General features: G+C 27.5%; 1 pseudogene across 1 annotated transcript in view; it reads left to right on the forward strand.

The window, feature by feature from the left end:
• Nucleotides 1-20,421, forward strand: part of LOC147803293 (ATP-binding cassette sub-family C member 8-like) — a 41,352-nt pseudogene that overhangs the window by 20,037 nt on the left and 894 nt on the right. The window contains exons 12-19 of the transcript XR_015429017.1: nt 2,241-2,445; nt 4,282-4,387; nt 6,023-6,118; nt 8,355-8,520; nt 9,465-9,602; nt 10,607-10,782; nt 11,984-12,343; nt 12,626-12,909. The product of XR_015429017.1 is annotated as an ATP-binding cassette sub-family C member 8-like (transcript). The remainder of the gene's footprint in view (nt 1-2,240; nt 2,446-4,281; nt 4,388-6,022; nt 6,119-8,354; nt 8,521-9,464; nt 9,603-10,606; nt 10,783-11,983; nt 12,344-12,625; nt 12,910-20,421) is intronic.

The raw sequence follows: 20,421 nt of genomic DNA on the forward strand, positions 1-20,421 counted from the left end.
TTTATTCTGCCGGTGTACCTTACCTCCGCTAAACGTTTGTTGCAACATTTTGAGACATTTTTTATGTGTATGTATATATACATATACACATATATATACTAAAAAGTCAAACAGGCTGCTGTACTTCAGTAAGAACGCACCATTAGTTTATTTCCTTCATCCTCTTCTATTTTCAAATTTTGTAATCTGGCAAACATTTTAAATTATTTTTGAAAAATACCTGTAAATGTGAGTACATTTGAATTCACATAACATTTTGAGTTTTATTCTGTATTTTCTTGAATTTTTATTATCTATTGTTTTGTTTTGCTTTTTTTTTATTTTGCTTTTTTTCCTTAATAGGTTCTATTTTCGTTTCAATTTTTTTGGTGCTCCTCACACTACTGTATTGATATCTTTTGCTTTGGCTACATTAATGCAATATTTCTTTAGAAACTGGGAAAATGCAAGGAATTTTGTTTTTTTATTTTTGTCTTTTAAAAAATGGTGACCACTCAAAGCGTAATATGTGGGATATTTAACCATGATATTTCAGCTATTCTGAACTATTTAATTTATTATAACATTATTTAAGTCTGTTCAGCTGTTTTTCCAGCAATTGAAACTAATAAATATAGTTAGCCCATTATAGCTGACACAAGAGCACAGTAATTGTTGTTTCCTCTTAATATAGTGCATATAACATGTACAGGGAAAACACAGGTAATTTTTTTTTCCGATTTGAGTGGCAACCCTGTAAGAAAACTTATTATTTTTCTTAATTTTTTTCATTAATCTCTTTTCTTTTATCCTTTTTGTCTTTATTATGCTATATATATATATATATATAATTCTTTGTTAATTTTTCCATGTGCAAATCCGGGCAAATCCGTGTTAAAAATTATCTATTGAAAAAAATTTTTTCTTTGATAATTTAAATAATTTTTCTATGTGCTAATCCATATCGTGCAAATCCGCGGCTAAAATTATTTGCAAAGCAGGCAATTTATGTTTCTCTTTTCTATTTTATATTTTTTCTTAAATAAACATCTATCTTCTAAAACTATTTATGATCAATTTTTAAAATTATCCAGTATAATATTACCTTGTGCACATCCATTTCGGGCCCATCCTTGGTAACTAACAAATCAAAACTCAGAATAACAAATCACTTCAGCAGTGCAGTAAGAACGACACTTTAGAACCCTTTTGTTACACTCAATTTGCGCTTTTGTTTTCATCTTTTGTTTTCATATTTTGTAATCTGGCAATCTTTCTGCGAAAACATTTTTAAATCATTCTTGAAAAATAACTGTCCATGTAAGTTGTTATGATTTTGCTACTCGCTTTATAGTCCCCCCTTTTTAATGTTTTTTCTTTTTATTTTATTTTTTCTTTTTATTTTATTTTATTATCTGTTTTTACATGTTATATTTACTTTTTATGATCTTTTTTTATGTAGTTATTTTATAAAAAAAATTTTTTTGAGTGCTCCTCACACTATTGTATTAATATATTTTGCTTTGGCTTTATTGATACAATATCAGAAAGCACTCTGTTTAGCGGATATAATTGTGTGGGCTGAAGAAAAGATTATATCTTTTTTTTCCGGTTTTTTAATTAACATTTCACTTTTTTTTTATTTTTTTATTTTTTTTTTTATTTTTTTTTTTTTTTATAAAATGTTTGTTGTTTTTTTACTTATTATTTCCCACCCCTTTTCTTCATATGTCTATAATTTTTCTTTGTTTTATTCTTCATTTTGAACTTATCTAATGAGTGCTGTTTACTTGCAGCTTAAGCGCAATAAATGTTACTTATTGTTCTTCTTAACTTTCTTAGTGTTTTCTTGTATTTATTTATTTATATATATATATATATATATATATATATATATATATATATATATATATATATATATATATATTTATATACAGGGGTCTGTCTGGGTTTTTCTGAGAGGTACCTATTTTGTGAAAATTTAGACATAATTTTTGAAAAATTTAAAATTATATTAAAAAATCAACACAAAAATATGGATTTATCGTTTCTTAAGGGATACAAAAATAAAATTCTAATAAAAAGAATTTTGTGAAACTACCGTTTTTCCTAAAATTGAATTTGTGAAACTACCGTTTTTCCAAAGTTGAATTTGTGAAGGTACCGCTAAACGGTAGTAAATTCGGCCTGGACAGTAATTAGTAATTATGTAATTAAATTTAGTAATTATGTTACATATAAGGATATAAATATAATTTCAGTTGCAAGTGAAAGAGAATTCATTTGAAAGTAAAGGATACCTGTCAGGATCAGAAGAAGGTGATGGAGTGTTCCTCCCTGAATTCTATAATTATCCCCCTCTTGAAGAGAATACTCTTCTTTCAATTAAAAAGGGATATTTTACTCATGATTTGATACATTACAGTGTTCCAACTTTAAGAGATATCAACGTACAGATTCCTGCTGGTAATTATTATTATACTCTGTTTTTTTCTTATATTACTTTGCTACTATTTTTAAAATTATTGAAACTGAGGTTAAATATTAAAAAAATAATTATTGCTACATGTACTCAAATGTTTATATATTTAATTTAAAGTTTGTATGAATTGAGTAGTAAATTTTTTGGACCGGTTAAAAGTTTGTTTGATTCTATTGGAGTAGGAGCATACGTGGACAATTTTAATAATTTTGTTAATTATTAGTCTAAATTTTTCTGCAATTTTTAGCAAATTCAAGATTAAAACTTTATATTTTCATATACAATTTTCAGATCAAACACACTTGATTGTTAGGTATTAGGTAAATTTTAAAACAAGTCTATGGTAGAAAAGTAGATTTTTCTTATTCTTTCCAATTGCTGTTTTAGAGTAATTTTATTCATTGTTTTAAAAACTTGGAAATATTATCTTATGATTGGTTATGCTTATTACAGATTTTAATATTTGCATTTCTTTAAATGACCAATTATTGGCTTAATGACTAAATTTGACTAGTATGGACGCAAAGTTGTTGGGCTATAGTGGAAATAAAGAAAAGAGTCTTGGTTAAATATTAACACATCATATGTTTAGGGATTTTATTTATTAAATTAGTTTCATACTGTAAAAAAAAATTTTAGAAATTTATTCATCGTTTCTAGCTTTTATTAAATTCGATTTTATTTTGAACAATAAAAATTTTAAACAATAAGCTTGTTCTCCAATAATTTTAGATTTTTTTTTAATAAAAATGATAACCAAATGAATTATTATTAAAAATGATAAACAAATGATAAAAATGATTTTTTAAATAGCAACTTAACTCTAGAAAGTCTGAACATTACTAGAAAGACAACCTAGTTTACCTCAATAAACTGATCCAAAATTTCAAAATATAATCATAATTAATTTAATAAAAACTATTATAATGCTTGATCAACAAAATTCTATGGTCTTTTATTGTATTTGGTTATCAAAAATATTTGACTAAATGGAACATCGACTTTTCAATAATATTTAAATATTAGTATCTCAGATAATTTAGTTTCCTTTTCTATTTAAATAGTTATCATGCATCTATTGAAATAATTTTGTTTTTTAATGAAATTGGGGTACCTTGTGCTTACTGAAGAGTATCTTATACCCAAACCTACCTACCTGGGGTTATAGGATACCTACCAAAATACCAAAGGGCCCACTCTGGCCCCTTCTATCATTCTAGATATAAGGCTCTATAAGTGCCTTATAATGAATAATTAAATAAGCACTTAAATTGGATCAAATTATGAAAGTCATAAATTTTCAACATTTTCAGTAGGTTACTGTTTTAATTGCTGAGCACCAAAAAAACAAGATAGACCAAATTAACCCCATCCGTCATTTTAGTGTCAAGATAACATGAAAAATGTAATAACTAACTGTATCTGATTTATACTTCCAATATAAAACTCTTTTTTGCTGATTTATCTTAATATAAAATTCAAGTTTTTATGATTAAAAGTTGTTATATAGGGTTAAAATTCAGTTGGAACTTTTTTACACAAACATAGAAAAGTAATGTAAATTTACTTCTGAAATAAATTAACTAGACTGCATTGTGTTATTGCTTAATAAAAGTTATGCTATTTGTTATTAGCATTTTAAAAAGTAAGTTCATAATCAAAATGGTTAATTTCTTTCTTATAATTTCTTCTTAAATTTGACTAAATTTCTACTTTATGAAAAAAGCTGAAATTTGATTAAATCTCTGCTTTATGAAAAAAAGCATGAAATGATATGTTTATTGTGGGATATAGTTCATAATGTAAATTGTTTATTTTAGGTAGGTTAACTATTGTTGTTGGACCCATAGGCAGTGGAAAATCATCCCTTTTATCTGCAATTATTGGAGAACTTCACCAGATAAGTGGATCAGTTAACTGGAACAGGTTTGCTTACTGTTTGTTAATAATATTTCTCAATGTTAATAATAATTTCTACAACTCAATAAATGGTGTTTTGCGCAGTAATGTAAAACCATTAATTGTAATCAGTTTCTTCTATGGCACTATATGTGAACATCTTCCATATTTTGCTATTAAATATATTATGTTAAAGGCATTTGTAATGATTTAATCAGTATTTTACACTGTTTATTAATGAAGTTGATTATTTTTAAATAACACACAAGTACTGCACATAAACAGGGATGCCATTCTTTTATTGCTATTATGACAAACCGTCTTCAGATTCAAAACACAAAATGGGAAAAAGAAAATGGCCAGATGCAAATATTATACTACAAAAAGAAAGGGGAAAAAAAGGATTGACTTACAGGGTTTTTGACCTTGAAGAAGTTGCTTCATTATATTAGCCAACCAATTATATGTCTGTTTATTGGACACTATTTGTGCTTTTGCACTTTATTGTGACTTAACATTTATATGCAGCTCAAAGTTGATCTTTCTTAAATTTGATAATGTTGTTTGGATTTTATTATTAAATTTACTTAAGCATAATTACTATTTATTAATTATAAGTTTTAAACTTAACTAATAAGGTATCTAATAAAAGTATCTTATAATGTATTTAAGTGTTTACTCAATTCCAATGAATAAAGAAATTATAATTTAATGTTTTTATCTAGTTTTATGTTAATAACTAGTCCAAGTTATTTTTTTCTTCTATGAATAAATAAAAAAATTGTACATGTGTCCTTCTTTTTCTTTTTTTTTTAAAGATGGTTTTATACGTGTAAGGTAGGATGAAAAATATAATTTAAAATTTTCTTGTGACTATAATAAGCATCAGAGTGCCATCTTATCAAATTTTGCTTCCATTTTTTTAATCATTTCTTAAAGCTTTGTATTTTAATAATCTCACCACAGTAGTGGTATTTTTCTGATATAAAAGGTCATGATTGTAATGTATTTTTAAATTATTCAATATTAATATATAATTGTAAATCATAGCTTTATGTGTGAAATATTTTTAATAATAACAGTAATTTTAATTATAATAAAGACTGTACTTTCAATATATTATTTGTTCACAATGTCTTGATGCAAAGAATATGTTCCTCTTCCTAAATTTCATTATGTTTTTCACTTGTGTGACCTAAGACAATAAAAAAAAAGCTTATCAAATTTGCATCACTAATTTTAAATAAATCTAATTACAAAATCTAAGTAATAAATCTAATTATAAATCTAAATAATCATAAAATAAATCTAATTATTTTTTTATGAAAAAGATTTGCTTAACCCTCCAAGCATTATGCATCTGAACGAAGCTTTGTTCTGGTATGCTGCATTTCAGTTAAATTACTTGGGATGTAACAGATTTGCTATGCAGGAAAGCAACTACTTTAAAGGATGTGAAAATCTTGATCAACTGCTCAACGACTTTTGAAATTTTAAATATTTGAAAAATAAATTATCAATCTAAAAATGAATGTAAGAGAATTGCTTTATATTGAAAAATGTTAATTGTAGCTTTAAGAAAGATAGTTTCTGAATTATAAACTGATTTCTGATTTTTGAAATATAAAATTTGCCTTTTTTTATGGTATCTATCTTTTACAGCTCTCCTCTCATTGCTTATGTACCACAAAAACCATGGCTTGTTAATGCAACACTCAAAGAAAATATTTTGTTTGGTCAGCCATATGATGGGCGAAGGTTAGTGCATTATATTTTATGTGAAAATAAACTCTTATTTGTCCATATATATATAAACAGTCTACTACTTCACATTGTACTAGCTATACAACATACCTGCCAACTCTTCTGGATTTTCCAGAAGATTTTATTTTCATATTTAAAGTGGTAGTAATTATATACTATTTTTTCTTTCATAATCTTAATTTTTAAGTGATATTGATCACCACTATTCTTACAAAAATTAAGCACATATATTAATATGCGTTACTATCATGGTTGTCAACTTAAAGTTCTCAAATACAACGTATTTGTTTGCTTAAAATCGAAGTTTTAATTCCATTTTAATACCACTGGGAAAAATGATAATGTAAGGGATTAAAAGTTGGCAGGTATGATACAATGTGAATAAAACACAAGTAATGCCACAAAAATAGACATTCTTTCATTTTAGTTGTGTAATCAAGATGTCAGATTATGTAAGGTTAATTAGATTAAAGTGGATTTAATCAGGGTCTGATAATAGCCTAGGCCCAATAGGCATGGGCCTAGGACCCACAATTTCTGAGGGGCCTCAAAAATTAGTAAAAAGTCTAATGTAATGTGGGCTAGCTATGTGTTTGTTTAAGTATTAAATAAAAAATAATTTCAGCTTACAATAAAAAAAAAATTCAGCTTATCAGTGAAAATCGATGATTTCAATTGTTTGTGGTCACCAAACTATTTTTATTTTGACATAAAATTTTTTTGTTGTTTTATATTTTGCTTGAATTTATAGATACATAAACTCTATCTTTGAAAAACAATCTTCAATTGTCTGCTTTCAAAATTTCTTAGAATGTTTCTCTTAAATCATGCAGTTCAATAGATTCTTTTTCATTATTAGGACTACTCTTCAGTAATTTCATTTCAAAATATTTTGTAAGGGGCCCAGAGAATTTGGTGGGCCTTGGGCCTGAATTTGTCTTGATCGGTCCCTGGAATTAATATTCTGATTTTTTAAGTATATGTTTCATGCTCTTAAATCGCACTGTAAGGTTGTGTTTTGTTTGTACAAATTATGCTAAACGTGACTGACAAAAAATTTAGTAAGTACCCTAGTTATTAAAATCAGCTGGAGGATCTTTCAGATGATGAAATTTGATTTGTTAACAGGGAAGAGAACTGTTTTTTTTTTTTTTAAACTGAAATTTATTCAAAATTTTAACAATTTGGGGACTTTTCTGTGATATTAAGTTAAAACAATTTAACAAAGTTTATATATATATATATATATATATATATATATATATATATATATATATATATATATATATATATATATATATATATATATATATATATATATATATATATATATATATATATATATATATAAACTTTTATTCCGTTTCAACATCAACCCAGGTAAGAAATTTTAAATATTTTTGCCCATTAGATAGTTTATCATAAAGCAACTTATAAATTCATGCATTTCAAAATCAGATATCTGTGGTGCAATGGTACATAATTTCATTTTAACCTTTAAATAAGTTGCTTACCATAAATGACAATTAAAAAGTACAATTTCCTGATATTCAACTGCTCATCAGTTACATTGATCATTCTGTTGATTCTTTTGTAATTTTTTTCTCTCCTTTTTATGTGTTTACTGTGAGTGTATGACTTTTAATGTTCAACTCCATACCATTGGAACTTTGAACACAATCCAGAAGACAAGGGACTTCTAGATCAAACTAGCCTTTGTGGAGAACTTTTTATTGGAACTAACCCTCATTTACGTTAGATGGAGGGAAAAAAAATCTAAGAATCCCACAGTTAGCCTGATGGCAAAGAGATTCTAACCCATGATCCGTCTACCGCTGAGGATATTTTATGTCAGTACTGTGATCGGTTCGAGCCGGATGCAGCATTCTTTTCAACCAACTATCGCTGAGATTCCCTGTTAACCTCATTGGGAGGAAAGACCTCTATCCCTTGAGCCACCGTTCCGCTACAATTTACATTGTAAATTTTAAGATCTAATTAAACTATATTGGCATGTCATGACAAGCCAGTGATCATGTGGCATATTGACAGTGCTGATTCTTTCTTGCTTCTTGCAGTGCTGACTGATTATTTTTGGCTGATGACTTGGTTTTGAGGTTTCCTTTCAATTAATTAATAAAAAGAATGTGTAAAACTTTCAAAATATTTTCTTCCAACTTTGACTTGTTTCCTTTATAATCCTGTTGTATTTTATATGATTTTGAAACAGGTACCACCAAGTGATCCAAGCTTGTGCTTTGCAACCTGACATAGATTTGTTGCCTGCTAGAGACATGACTGAAATCGGTGAAAGGGGCCTGAATCTCAGCGGGGGACAGAAACAAAGAATTGCTCTTGCTAGAGCTTTTTATTCTCCTGCACGACTTGTTTTGCTAGTAAGTATATTGGCTTAATCGTAAAGGAATCTATTCAACTTACATAGCTAAATTAGTAAGAGAAGTTATTTATAGACAACTTAATATTTCTTTAATACCTTTCTATTTATTAAAAGCATGGTATTGAAAGAAATACTTCATATATATATATATATATATATATATATATAAATTACATAGTGCCCATCACCAACTAAAATCACATTTGTTCTGAGAGCATTTCATTTTATAAAGCATCCGATTTTATAAACCGGAATGTATATATTCAAGAAGCAGAATGTAAAACTTCAACATCCACACTGAAAGCGAAATTGATTTTATTTTTACTGAATCCTCATTTGAAATTTTAATTAAACCTAAGCTACATTCTTTAATTTACAAAACGGTTTTAAAATGTTAACATATTTGTTTGATTAGCGAAATTTATAGTTAAAGATTTAACATGGTGTGAAAGCCTGTAAAATATTTTATAACTTTCAACTTTCAATATATCATTTTCTTTGTTTTCTTTAAAGTTTATTTTAAAATATTACACTTCTCTGTCATCTATTGAAGTTAGGACGATAGCTTTACCTTAATGAATGAATGGTGATCATTGACATTGGATGATGGTAGGCATTCTATAGCTTAATTCATAAACAGTATTTTAAAAAAAGGCTTGAGAAAATAGAAAATTCTAATTATTCAGACAAGGAAAAATGGAGTTTATCATTATTTTAAACATATGCTCCAAAAAAAATTTTATTTTCTAAATGGCGATAATGATTTCATAAAAGAATAATTTTAGAATGTTTTGATATTGTGATGATTCCTGTCTTGCTAATTTGATTTTAAAATATAGCTGATTTTATAATCTAGGGATTTTATTAGTGACAGTCACCTTTTTTAATATATATATTTATATAATCGTGATTCAAATACCTCTGTATTTTATACTTTTAAAGGATGATCCATTGTCTGCTTTGGATGCCCATGTTGGAGCTTATGTGTTTGAGCACGGTGTGAAAACTCTTCTCCTGAGGAGGCAAAGAACTGTTGTTCTGGTTACTCATAAGCTGAAATTCCTGCAATCTTCTTCAAAAGTAAAATATCATTATTATATTTATTTATGTATTTATTTGTCTTTGATTTAGAAATCATTGTTCCCCTCTTCAAATATTTTTTAATATACTTTCTAAATCGATTATATTTTTTTAAGACTTAAAATTAAAAAAAAATTTTTTTATAAAAGATCAAGAAAGACTGGTAAAAATATTAAATAATCAATATTTACAAGCTTAAAATTTTAAAAATATAGACTGATGTTTCAAAAAATTTAATTTATTTGTTTTATTTATATATATATTTATCTTGTCTGTATTAATAAGCAAAAAAATTGTAATTTTCAATTGTACTTATTTTTTTAATGAAAGCTTAATCCCCAATTTCCTAATTTATAGAAAGTGTATCGTATTTTTCAGTTACTTAAAATTAGTCAGTCTTTATATGTTATGATATTATACAGTCATTGTATGATATAAAAACTGCCAAATATTCAATTGTTAATCACAAACCAACTTAAAATTTTCAAAAAGCTAGACTGTTATTTAGAAGTTTAAACTGATTTTTTTTTTTTTTTTTTTTGTTCAATGCTTTTCTCTTTTTTTTAAAGAATTTTTACTTTAAATTGCTGCGCCAAATATTTTAACATTATTAGATTCCTACTCATTTGGTTTCAATTTTATTAAAAACTTAATACCTATTTTTTTTTTATAGAATTTATGTTGATATAACTTCAGAATGAAGTACTTTTCAAATTATACTTAAGTCACGATCTATGAATGATGAAAACTATTTAATATTATATTGTGCATCATCTACTAGTTAAATTTCAGATGAAATTTAAACCGCTGCACGCTGTATATCGAAATTATTATTTTAATATTCATTTTTAGTAATATTTAAGAATCAGGAATTCTTTTCTTCTTTTTTCATATTTACTTCTGCTAATTTTTCTTATTTCCATAAAACTTTCTTGAGATTAAAATTGACTTGTGATTAAAACTTCAACGAACAAATCAGTTATAAATTTGGTATGCAATTATAGGTACTGTTAATGGAATCCTGCACAATAAAGAAACAAGGTACCCCCAAAGAAATGGAAAGCCTTTTGCAGGATGTCAATTTTAATATGAAGAAACCCAAAAAGGCATATATGAGTGATAATAGTCAAGCTGAAGGTACATCAAAGGAAAGACATAAGCTTGTTCGTCTAATATTCAGGTAATGTTCTTTTGGATTGATTAATGGGATACCTGCAAGTAACGTTGTGTGGGTATATCGACCCTAATCGGTTGTTGAAATGTGGCATTTGTTTTTTTCCGCAACTGTTCAACACAGACAGGCATAAAGCCATGTAGAACATAAATAAACTAATTATGCATTGTAGTTGTCATGTACATCGAATAAAAATATCACAGTTACAATAAAATACATTAACAAATAATAATTATAAGTTAATGAATTATATTTTACCAAATTTGATGTGCGATATGGCATTGTATTTAACTAACATTCTAACTTATGTAGATAAGTTTTAGTTAAGCATAATGAAATTTACAAAAAAGAAATGGTTTTTTTGGTAAAGCAGTAATTAATATTTTTAAACATTCCAAAACAATTTCATGGTTTTATTTGGATATTATCTGGAAGTATTAAGTATTTTAGAACTTCTATAAATTAAAAATTAATATGCAACTTATTTGTTTTTATGTTTGGGTTTAAATCAGTTTTATCAAAGAGGTGCACAACCTGGGGTTCTCAATTAGGCAATGGAGCATCTCCTTTGCAACTAAAAATTAATTGAAAACCTGTGTAACTAATATGAAAAATTTAATACTGTTTTTCACACTATTTTAATAAATTGAGATGAAAACAATGAAATATAAGGTTAAAATGTGTATAAAATCTTTTGACACCACAGTATTTTTTTTAAAACTTTCTGTAATTGAAACAAGTATAAAACAAATTTAGCTCAAAGATTTAGATTTATTTAAAAATTAAGAAAGTAGTTATGTACAGGAAAATAAATGTTTTGAAATTTTTCCTCGGTGAACAAAAAAGTTAAAAAGCATGTATGTTATGTTATGCATCTCTATTTTAAAATTTACATTACTAATATCCCAAACTCTTAAATTTCATTATATTTTAAGTTTATTCATGCAACTTTTGTGTAATAAAACTTGCAATTTTTAAATTAATGAAAAAGAGTGAAGTTATGATTCTGAATGAAAAATTTTTTAGTTGTTTTACCTTATTATCTAACTATTCTCTTTTTTGGGGGGGATAGGGGGTTTTGCATTCTTTTAATTTTTTCACCATGTGCATTGTCTATTTTTTTTCCTTTTATGCTGTCTGAAAAATGTATTATATGCCAAGATTGGTTTTTCACACCTTAATAAATATGCCATACTAATTGTTTTAGACTCCTTTAAATAACTGAAAAGTTTTTAAATATGTATATATTTCAGGATATTAAGCCAAGAGCCAGAATGGTTTCACTTAGTCGGCAGATGTCTCACGATCCTTCCAGACCCTTGCCTTGCCACGATTGGGGTGACCATGATGATCCTCTTCCGTCCATTGCTGATCCAGACAATCCTGATACTGGTCACAAGCTCCTGAATCGCATGAAGTCTGTCGAGAGTTTGAGGTCGAGTGCGAGCTCTGCAAGTGTAGTTAGAAGGTCGTGGAAGTGCCCTCCATCAAGGTTGAATTCCAGGATACCAACTAGGAACTGATGATCTCATTGAAGAGGAAGAAGAAGAGGAAGATAATACTGAAGGTATGTGGTTTAGATTTATATGTGTAATGGAGATTTCTAAAATAATTATATTGTTTTATTGTTTAAAGATGTAACTAGCATTTTTTTTTTAAATGTGCTTTAGTGTGAAGCATCTTTGTATATTATTTCATTGCTTGAAGGTGCTTATTTTTGTTGAATAATTTGGCTACGCACCCTGACTTTCATTTAATTTTGTCTTTTATTTATTAGCAAATGTATATTTGTCTAAATGTAATGTTGAAATTATTTATTGATAATAGAATTTTATCATTTTTCTTAAAGTGGATAAAATTACCAATGTTAACTCTTTGGAGCAAGTGCAGTTACCCGATGGAAAACTCATTAAAGAGGAAGAAAGAGAGAGAGGCAGAATTTCAAAGAAAGTTTATCTTATGTATATGAATGCATGTACTCTACCTTTGGCATTGTTTGTGATATTTCTCAGTATAGCTACCCAAGCCATGAAAATAGGCACTGATTTTTGGCTGTCTGCTTGGTCTGAATCTTCTACTTACAAAGAGGATGAAATAGATCTGGAGGAAGCAGAAAGCATGGGAGAATCTCAGGTACAAATTAGTGATAAAAGTTTCTACAAAAAAAAAATAATAATAAATTTGACTTTAGAAATTAATAATTTTATTTATTTTTTTATTTTTTATTTGGTAGTTTTATGATAATTTTTTCAAGACGATTGTCATTATAATTTTTTTTTTATAAATCAATTTCTGAAGAAAAAGATTTTTCTATCAATCTAATTCAGGCATAAAAGAATCTCAGGTACAAATCAGTGAAGAAGTTACTATAAAAAAAATCTCTTTGACTGCCAAAATTCGTACTTTTTATCATTAAATTTTGTCAATGTTAATTTTTCTTTTAAGTTGTTTATTTTGTGGTAATTTTTTAGGCAATTATCACTTTTAAAATTTTTTTATAACAATTAAAAATATATGTATTCTGGATCAAGGTACTTCAGGCATGTAAGAATTTTGATCTAATACTTTTGTTTGAATAAAAAATATCAATGGTACCTACCTTAATCTGTTAATAAACCATTTTTTTTATATGTATAAAATCAAATTCATGTAAGATAATTCAAATAAATGTTAGAAGAAAAAATATAAAGCAAAAAGAAAAATTTCTAATTACAACCAATTACTATTAAAGCTAAAAAACGAGAATAATAATTAAAATTATCTCAAAACCATCATCTAAGAGAATTTTGATTTATTAATTATATTTGAGAGAAAAGACCAATGGAAACTACCGTAGTGTGTTCATAAACAGTATTTTATAATAAAAATTACTAAGCGGAAAATTGTTTCATTTAAATTTAAAATATATATGTATATATAGATATAGAACAAATAACATTTTCAAACTGGGATCAATTACTATTGAGATGAAGAAAAAAAATTAAAATTTAAAATCTTTTTATTTAAGGATTGAGCTTACTAGACAAAACTGATCTTTGATGATTCTATTTTCTGCTTTGCTCTTTCTAACCTGAGTAATAATTGAGATAAAATCGATGAAGTATAAATGATAAAGTAGTATAAAGTATTATTATCTGAAAATAAGTAATCTCTAAAAATATATTTTACTTCTAGTCAGTAATCTTAAAAGTTTTTTCTCTGAAATAGTGTAGCAGGAATTATAATTAATTTGTTATTTATTATGGAATGATGAGATGAAATGATAAAGCATAATAAATTATCCATTAACATGTGTTTGATATTTTGACCAATAATAAATATTTTTTATAAATGTTTTATATAAATGATTCTCAAACTGTACACCGCGTGAGGTTAGAAGAGTGCATGGAGCTCCATGGAAGAGTGGTGACTTTAAATTGCTTTACTAGTAGTTTGTTGTTAATTTAGAAAAAAGTTTCAAGGTAGAGTTGAAAGAGTTTTAAATAATTTAATATATTATATAAGTATCCTCCCCTAAGTAAAAGAAAAGCTATGAGTGTTCTATGCAAAACTGGGTTTTCAGCATTTGCTATTCTTCTCGTTCGAGAATTAAAAAAATCGAGAAAAAAAACGAAATCTTGTTTATTTTGCGGTTTGAAGAACTGCTATGAGCAGCATTGTAATTTCGCTTTATTTATATTTTCTCTTATATTTATAAATTATAATGAATACCTCATATTAATTCAAATTAGAGAAGAATGAATTCTAAAAATGAGTTGTATTAACTATGTTTGTATTTTTCAATCTTGCACACAAGAATCTAATTAAAATTATACAGCAGATAATTTGCTTGGAAAAGTTTAGAAATCCCTTGGTTAGTACATCTCATTCACGATTCTCTTTCTTTTTTCAAAAAAAAAAAAAATCTTTATCTTAAAAATTATTGTAGATACTTGCTCATAAGTCAAATTCTTTGAACACGTTCAATGAACTGAACTCTGCCTTAAATTTGCTCGGTTTCACCAAGCAGGCTTGACCGTGTGGCAAATGGCATTAGAAACAACAACAGAAAACTATTAACCATTTTGTATTGATAGTACAATAATAATTAGAATATTGTGTTATCGAATTATTTTATATTTTTCTTCATTCTTTTAATGACTTAACATTAATGATTTGTAGTTTTGGCCAGAATTTGGCCCAAACCACTGCGCTCCCTATTTCAGAAAACTTTAAAGCATTTTAAGTTATAATGGAGCAGTGGAAAGGAGTGCAATATGCTTATGAAGTAAAGGCATTTTACAAAAACGGCCTCGGTTACGGTGGAGATGCTGCAATAGATAATAGTTGCAGAAGACTTTTCATATGTGTTACGAAAGGATGCTGAGCATTTTTATTTCTGAAAAATAAAGATTTTCCCTTTAGTTTTCAAGTTTGAAAATATATATATATTTTTTTGATGTTTACTGCGTAATTTTGCGTTATTAAAGCTGATCATTCACTCTTAATGGCATTTTTAAAATACCTGATTTTCTGTCACATCTTTTAGTTTGTACCACGAGTGAGTTTTTTAAATATGTTAATGATAATACCATGGGAGAAGGAAAATTTCTGGCACAAACTTCTCAGAAAACTTAATACCAGCAATTTTTGTAGGTTCACTTAAATCTTATAACGAATAATTTAGTTGGTATTTAGGTAGTACAATGTAAGTATTCGCTATTGAATCATAAAATTTTATTTTGAGCTTGATTATTTACTTCTTTTTTCAGGCAACAAAGCAAATTTTTTCAAAAAATCCCATTGAATTCAATTCACAGACTTTCGTATTATGACATTACGATTTTCCTCGAAGGGATTCTTCATTCGTAAATTTTAAATTTTTTAAAAAAAAGAAGAAAAAAAGTAGACGTACGTATCGATTTAGAAACAATTCGCTTCGAACCCCAGAAATTTTGCCTTCGGACATTTTGCCTTTAATGAAAATGAATACCTTTTAACCCACTGACGGCTTAGCAAATGGGCAAAATTGGAAGAATGCTTCTCCCTATTCCCCTATGAAACTGCATGGAAAAACCGGTTTTGCTATGTGAAGAAAACTGCAGGTTAAAATACGGCTTTTTAAGTACAGAGTCGTCAATGGGTTAAAAAAAAAAACATTTAAACATAGCCACAAAAATTTAAATTTCAGAGGTTGAAAAGTTCGACGGCATATGTTTGATGCAAACTATTTGACATAAATATCCCAATTCCCGCTATTTATGCTTTAATTTAATATTTTGTAACCAGGCAATTTAGTTACGAGAATGTTTTAAAATCATTTTTAAAAAATATCAGTAATAACATTACAATTAATTAATTATTTGCGTTTTATTTTGCATTTTGTTGAACTTGTTTTATTTTGTGTTTTTTGCTTGATTTTTTTTTTTAGTTTCAAATCGTTTTTTTTTTTTTTTTTTTTTTTAGTGCTTCTCACACTATTGTTTTGATAAATTTTGCTATGGCTGTATTAAAACAATATTAGAAAGCACTTTTTCGCGAATATAATCGTATGAGCTGACAACAAGATTATATCTCTTTGTTGTGTTTTCTGCCTTTATTTTAAACTAGCCGCCTAAGGCGGCCAGCTGTCCGCCACGCTATGTTTCTTGGGCCCTAGCACTGTTAGTAGAGACACGATCCTCTTCCAATCTTCTTTGACGTTTCTCAGGTGTTTCTCGAACCCTAGCACTGCTAATCGAGACACGAACCTCTTCTAATCTTCTTTGACGTTCCTCAGGTGTTTCTCGGGCCCTAGCACTGCTAGTTGAGACACGATCCTCTTCCAATCTTCTTTGACATTCCGCAGGTGTTTCTCGGGCTCTGCTAGTTGAGACACGATCCTCTTCTAATCTTCTTTGACGTTTCTCTGATACTTCTTGGGCTCTAGAATGTCTTGTGGAAATTCGGTCATGTTCCATCCTTCTTTGACGTTCCACAGACGTTTCTTGGGCCCTTCTTCTTTTTTGAGAATCTCTTAATATTTTTTTCTTTGACAAAATACAAAGTTTTTTGGAAGGCGGTTCTGCCATGTCAGTAATCGGGTTTTGAAGAAGTCAACGAATACTTTAGAACAACAATTACTATGAAAGCAAATCATGAAACTTCAATATTAAAATCTAAGTGCTTACCTGCAAACTGAAACTTTCTGAAAATAACTGATTACATTTAATAAAAACTGTTAAAATAAAAAATAGAAACACCAAAGAGATCTAAGGTAAGTGTGATCGTTCCTTCAACAACAATTAAATTCCTATTTTATATATTATATAGCTACAACGCTTAAGAAAAAAAACTAAAATGCTAAATACATGAAAAGAACACGAAAACGAATTAATTTTTTATGGTATCAATTTCTATTTCTATATAATTTTTTATGGTATCAATTTCTATTTCTATATCGCTACAAAAATTATCGTCTTCGCTTAAGAAAAAAAATAGAGCTTATCTCAGATTCGTAGCATTCGTTTTTCTTCTTAAAATCAAAGAAACCGAATGAAATATCATCAAGCAAAAACAGACACAGCAACAAAAAAAAATCTTTTTTTTTTTCCTCAAAAAGAGTAATGTGAAAATGCGGGTTCCGAAACAGTTTTTGGGTTGAGTGATTTTCAAGAAAAGCTCATCAGGGCTACGTTATAGAGGGGCGAATGGCTACTAATCATTTTAGAAGTCAGCTGCATTTGACATTTTTTCCCGCCATTTTGTCTAGTGAGGTTTTCTGCTAGAAAATCAGAACGGCAGGCTGTTATTACTGCAACTTTTCATTAGCTAAAGTGGCAAAGAACTTAAAGTTTTCTTTATAGGTCTGCCTTGATTACTTTATATCTTTATTGAGACTGTATCACTGCAAAAAAAATAAATAAATAAATAAAAATGATACTTTTAATTGTTCTAAAAGGATATTGGGAATCCGAATTTATCGATGTATTGCAGTTAATCCTGCTACTGAAATAATTTAGAATACTCAATATAACAGTAACTTATAAATGCCTCGCCATTAATAGGCATTTCATATTTCCTAACCTATTAATATTGCTTAACTCTTAAATTAAAATTTAATCTTCTAATCCCTTTAATTTTTTTATCCATAATATGTTGGCGTTTAAGATTATCCGTTGCGAATCCAAAGGATATTGTGAAACCGAATTTATGGCAGTGTTTTGCAGTTAGTCCTGCTACTGACATAATTTGAATACTCAATATAACAGTAACTTATAAATGCCTCGCCATTAATAGGCATTTCATATTTCCTAACCAATTAATATTGCTTAACTCTTAAATTAAAATTTAATCTTCTAATCCCTTTAATTTTTTTATCCATAATATGTTGGCGTTTAAAATTATCCGTTGTGAATCCAAAGGATATTGTGAAACCGAATTTATGGTAGTGTTTTGCAGTTAGTCCTGTTACTGAAACAATTTTGAATAGTCAATATAACAGTAACTTATAAATGTCTTGTCATTAATAGGCATTTCATATTTCCTAACCTATTAATATTGTTTAACACTCAAATTAGAATTTAATTTTGTAATCCCTTTTATTTTTTAAACATAAATGTTGGCGTTCATAATTATCCGTTGCAATTCCGAATTATATTGTGAATCCAAATTCATCGCAATATTTTGTGGTTAATCCTGCTACTGATATAATTTAGAACAGTTAATGTAACAGTAACTTATAAATGTCTTCCCATTAATAGGCATTTCATACCTACTAGCCTATTAACACTTAAATTATAATTTTATCTTCTAATCCTCTTTTTTTTTAATCATAATATATTGGCGCTCAAAATTATCCGTTATTTTTTTTTCCTTCTCTAAAACATTTTAATTTGAATATCATTTTACACCTTGACACGATTTTTGATTAATAGCCAAATAATAGATATTTTCTTTTGATTAGTGAGAACTGTTTTACCCACACATTTTAATACAGTTTTAATCTGAAAAGCTATGGTAGGAAGCAAATCAGTTTTTTTAAACGATTAATTCTTTAAAAAAAAAAAATGCATTCGAGTAAAATTGGCCAACATCCACATTTCATATTTTTTATCTATCACCTTTTATAGTAAATTAAATTATTCGAAAAATTAAAATTGAGTTTCGCTGTTTTCAAAACGTTATCCGCGTTAAAACAACAAACCTTTACTATTGGATATTCATCATAATCTGAGAGACAATAATTCTTTTTGACAATCTTCAGAGTTCGCCTTACCACGAACGAAACGTTTCGTCACAAGTTTTCTTTCATGTCTATAACTAATTCAAAATTTAGAAAAGCGTATAGAAAATGTGAGTTTAGTCAGACCTAGAGCAAACCATTAAGTTTCTAATACTGAAAAGAAGTTTTTAAATTATCAAAATGAAATTAAATTATGAGAAGATAAACTTAGAAGTTCCAATAATTTGTTTGCTTTTTGATATTTTTATTTTTTTTTTTCTTCTTTTATCAACAATTGACATTTCATGGCTTATTCTAAGTTTACTTAAACTCCCTTTTTTTTCTTTTAAATTTTAAGCTTGTAATGGAGATGAAAGAGAATTTGCAATGAAAAATTTCTCCCTTAGATTGGTGTCCTCTTAAGCGCGAAATGCCTGATGGAAAAACGAATGTAATTTTAACAAAACCGATAAATGTTAACTTTTTTAACAAATTGACATTTTTTTTTAATGAAATTTACTGAATTTGTACCTTAACTCTTATTAAGTTAAATCAATGTTTTGCAAATTATTTACCTATTACAAGACTTTCAAAAAATGTTTATCGTGAGAAGTAAAACAGGCTATGAAAACAGGCTATTCCCTTAAACTGGAATTTGAAAAGTGGTCATGCTTGGAAAAATCCTTTTAGGTCTCTTTCGATAAACATGGGTCTCTCGACCTCAAATGTACTTTAGTGACATCTTATTTATTTATTTTTTTAGACTTATTTTAGAACATCGTTTTGATTTTCTAAATTAAATTACATAGTGTCATTCAACTTAAACATGATTTATAGAAATTTAAGCATAACTACACGAAAACCATTATGGATATTGCACATGAATAAATCATAAACGTTCCTTCACTAAACGAATTTTATTACGTATAATAAATCTTGCAAGAACAGTTTTTTGTGTTCTTTGGTGATTAAAAAGAGGACATCAATTAACGAACGCAAACTTATAACATCAACATCATTATCAACTCGAATATTTTATATTCAACAGTTTAATCTTACACCTTTAACATTGTCAATACATGGTGTTCCCCTATGAGCACCCGCAATGTGTATTTTTTAAATCCTTCTAAAAATATCAAGTAAAAAAATAGTGCATTTCATAAAAAGATCACAAAATAATATTTAAGAGAGAAAAATCAGAAACATTTTTAATCACTGACCAATTGCATGTGTCGTCAACAAAAGCAAAGAAGGGACTAAAATCATCTCAAATCAGTTTAATTGATGATGAAGTTTAAAGACGGTTTTTCAAGAAAAGTGAATGCCCTCAAGTCTCACTAAACAAATAATCTGGCTTTTGATTGTTTTGAACATGCCTGTGATCTTTCCTGGCTCAATAATGATTGGTCAGAGTTTGAAAGCGTTCTTGTTTTTGTTTTCTTCACTTACAGTATTAATTTATG

This window comes from Parasteatoda tepidariorum, chromosome 9 (genome assembly GCF_982258835.1).
Source record: "Parasteatoda tepidariorum strain Cologne lab strain chromosome 9, Ptep-v5.0, whole genome shotgun sequence".
Lineage (NCBI taxonomy): Eukaryota > Metazoa > Arthropoda > Arachnida > Araneae > Theridiidae > Parasteatoda > Parasteatoda tepidariorum.